Source organism: Macrobrachium rosenbergii, chromosome 51 (genome assembly GCF_040412425.1).
Source record: "Macrobrachium rosenbergii isolate ZJJX-2024 chromosome 51, ASM4041242v1, whole genome shotgun sequence".
In the NCBI taxonomy this organism is placed as follows: domain Eukaryota; kingdom Metazoa; phylum Arthropoda; class Malacostraca; order Decapoda; family Palaemonidae; genus Macrobrachium; species Macrobrachium rosenbergii.
In genome coordinates this window covers 72,217,087-72,221,118 of record NC_089791.1, presented here as the reverse complement: position 1 = coordinate 72,221,118, position 4,032 = coordinate 72,217,087, and the positions used below count along the sequence as shown (strand labels likewise).

At 39.3% G+C, this 4,032-nt stretch overlaps 1 long non-coding RNA gene across 1 annotated transcript in view; it reads left to right on the top strand.

Moving 5' to 3' along the window:
* The first annotated feature begins 928 nt into the window (after positions 1–928).
* The window catches only part of LOC136833483 (uncharacterized), a 13,588-nt gene continuing 10,484 nt past the window's right edge, over positions 929–4,032 (top strand). The window contains exon 1 of the long non-coding RNA XR_010851483.1: positions 929–3,565. This is a non-coding gene — a long non-coding RNA (uncharacterized lncRNA). The remainder of the gene's footprint in view (positions 3,566–4,032) is intronic.

Genomic DNA, 4,032 nt, shown 5'->3' with positions numbered 1-4,032 from the left:
AAAGAGGCTTTGATGAGTCCTCCAATTTTGCTCTTTCCGGAGTTCTCTTTATCTTTCACATTAGTGACTGATGCCAGTCAAGAGGGGGTAGGTGCTTGCTTAATGCAGAAATTTGAGGGTAAATTGCACCCAATTGCTTTTTATAGCAGAAAGTTTAAAACATGGGGGAGGGGTAATGAAAGAATAATGGCTATGGTGGATAAGGAAGCATATGCTGTGGTGCCTAGATTGGTTCATTTCAAGATGTTTTTAATGGGGAATAAGGTGGAAGTTCTCACTGATCCTAAGCCATTGTTGTATCTTTTTGATAAGCCAGATCTTTCTCCTAAGAGGGCTAAGTGGTTTTTGACAATTAGGGATTTTGATGCTAAGCTTAGGTTATTGACGGCAAACATAATGTGGTAGCAGATGCCCTTAGTAGGAATTTTGTGGACATGGAAGGTGACCATGTGTGTACTGTAACTGATGAGTGTGTACATTGGGATATTAGTTTATTGGAGAAGAAGCAAGATGAAGATGAAGTTTTAGCAGACCTTTGCAAAGGTGTTTCTTAGAGGGGAATTAGTGAGAAAGGGTTGTAACTTGCCTTATGCAGGTCTGGAGTTAGAGGGTAATTTGTTGGTGAGGAGAATTAAATACAAGTTGAGGAGTAGTGAGAATAAAGGTGATACGACACAGATCGTGGTGCCAAAAGAATTAATTCCAGTTGTTTTGGACATAGTGCATTGTAAATTTCGTAGTCAACATTTGGGGTAAATTCTTCTGGAGAAACATGTTTTCTTCAGTGGAGAATTTTGTGAAGGGGTGCTTTGTCTGTAATTCGTGTAAACCAGCGAGGGTTATGTTGTGTAAATTAGGGTCTCTTCCTATCCCTAATAGGCCATTTCAGAGGGTCCACATGGACCTTTTAACTAACTTTTGCGGGTCGGGGTTTGGCAATAGACATTTGTTAGTGATTATACATGAATTACCGAGGTTTGTAGAAATTTTTCTGTTAAAGAATAAGACGGCGGATGAGGTGGCAATAACATTTTTCAATGGGCATATTTGTAGATAAGGGGTTCCTGAAGTTCTTATTACTGATGATGGGGGATAATTTGTGAATAGAATGCTAGAGTGTCTTGCAGAAGTTATGGGGATACAGGAAGTAAATATTCTTCTGTATAGGCCTGAAGCTAACGGGTTGTGAGAGCGAGCTAATAGAAAGGTGCTCGAAGACCTTAGATTTACAGTGGGTGGTATATATAATGATACTAATTGGGATCAATTCATTGATGTCGTGTGACATAGTATTAATACAATGGTTAGTGATACCATTGGTATGTCTCCCGTGGAGCCATTTGATTTGTTGTCCATAATTTCTCGTTGTGACGATACAATTAGATCGTTATTTACTACATCTAAACAGAGATATGCATGTCTTAGTAGTAACCTTGAGTCGAAGACGCAAGAAATGGTTGAGAGAAGCAATGCGAAATCAGTCGGCACAAGAATTGCAGTTGGGGATTAGGTGTTTTTGAAAATTAATGTCAGAAATGAATCAAATTATAAATTAGGTCCCAGATTTGAAGGCCCATTTTGGGTTATGGAAGAGAAGAAAGGAAATAGGTTTGTTGTTCTGGATGAAGGTACGGGGTTGACTAGATTAACATATATATCTAAGATCAAGAGAACAACTTAATAATGGTTAGAGATTTGTTTGTTTGTTTTTTTCAGGGGGTGTTGTTTTGGTTTGTTTTTCTTTCTTTTTCTCCTTTTCGTTTTGTTGGGGTTAAAATAATTATTTATGGTTTTTTATAGTTTTTTTATGCTCTCGGATGCGGGGATTAACGTAATGGGTCAGATTTTTTTTTAACACGGAAGTTGTGCATCATTGAGATCATTTGCATTATTATGGGTTGGTATAATTTGTATTTTCGGAAGTTAAAAGTTATGTATTAGTACTGTAGAGTTGTGTGGGTGTTTTGATGATTTGAGGGAAACGTTCAAAGTGTTTCAGGTTACTGTTCGGGAGGTTCGGTCTCACCTAAATTTGACAACTGCTTTCTTTACAGCACATGCTATGCTACAAGTTTAAATATTGAGAAGGAGACCCATTCTTTCTTTGTTAGATGAAATTAAATCTCAGGTGAAAACGGTGATGGCGGTTGTACAATTTTTTTGTGTGTGTGTTTTTGCCTTTGGGGGTGTTGGAATTAGTTTTAATGAAAAGGGCTTATAAATGGGAGTCCAATATAGTTTTCATTAGTAATGATATATATAGGTATTTTGGACTGATGAAGAAATATTTGTCTGACAGAAGGATTAATTATAGGGATTCCGACGAGTGACAGGGAATCATTTCGTAGTTATACTATATGGCCATTTCCTGTTACATGTAATAATAGTGTAGTGATGTTAGAGGGACTAGACACTATGTATGTAATAGGGGATAAGTTTTAGTCGGTAGCTACTGATTATAGGGGCACGTGTACATTAGTCTATTATAGATATGTTTGGATTACTGAGCGTTCGTTATGAGGAATATAGTTTCAGGGGTTTGAGTTTTAATTGATCCATGACGTGACTCTGACGAACTGTTCCTATTGATCACCCAAACCCCACATGGGGATGCAGACCGACTAAGCTGTGCCACGACACGTACGACATGTTGCCTTCGGTTTTTACTAGAGGGCTTCACAACTCGGATGGAGCGTGCACGGTAGCAGCTTCGCAGGTTGTCGACATGCGCAAGAGGATCTACAACTCGTCAAAGAGGATCTTTATACAGCACATGCATAATCAGCACGGGCTGTAGAATTATGGGCCATGATGGAGAGTACTACCTTGCCGCTATTGAAGCAAATGTAGGGCATGGAGTATGTTGAGTGGATAACTAATCATTCATTCGTCCTACCATGTGTGCTGGGTGCATTATTGATCATCGTGGCTAACATGGTTGCGGCCATTGTCCTCAAGTGTGTGAGGTTTTGCTGCTTCAAGGAGAGGCACTCCCCACGAATGCAGATGATGGTGGCGCATGAAACCGATCATAGAGACTGGATAAGTGTCCTTCAGGACGAGGGTGACCTGCAAGGATAGGTGGGCCAAGCTCTGTGTACATGTATTGGTGTACACGCTCGTGACACACATCTTTCAGTGTTTAACAAACCTCGCAAGTGGGGGTATGTGTTAGTTTATTCAGCGCTTAGCGTTCAGTGACTTTAGAGATTTAACTGTGTCAGTCTTTCCGAAGGCGCTTGGAAACCAAGGAGATTCCATCCACATGAGAACAAAGCAAGATCAGCAATTGATCGATTGATAACCTGAACATGGTTCGATGGGCGTTTCGATATAGCGTCACATGTCAGTGATGGAAATTTCCATCAGTAAGGCATGGAACTTTTTGATCTGGATATAATCGGATTCGTGGGTGTGTAAAACGGAAATATACATGCACACGTTTGTTACAAAATCACTAAGGTGCGAGGGCTCTGATGGAGAGATTTTCATTCCTTTGTAAGAAACGAAAGTGCCTGTACGTGTTTTGGGACACACTAGGGAATTGAAATTCCCTCTGCGGAAAGTAAGTGTTGAACTTTAAGCTTACTAACTTACAAGTGTTACAATTATTATTTAGTGATTGTTCTTTTTGACATAAATTAACATTCATCTCATGTGTTTTGGTGTGTTTATAAACTGGGGTCCAATAGAAATGGTTGTGTTCTTTCCAAAGAATGTTTAAATGGACCCATGATTAACTGGGGAGGATATGTTCCTGGACAAGCAAGCATTTAAAATGGCCGATGGGGGAAGTGGTCCTTTATAATGGAACGAGACAGAAAACACTTTGAAAGTTATGTGTAACAGACTCAAGTCTTAATGGGGGGAATCTTTGGAGACTTGGTGGAGGATGGGAATTAATTCCCCTGTATCATATCTGTCATACAATTATTTACTTTGTTTCGGGGAACACTTAATGAGTTTAATATCCGTCTTCCATAATTTCATTTTGCATGATTTGTTATCAAGCTTCCGTAATAAACTCTATTT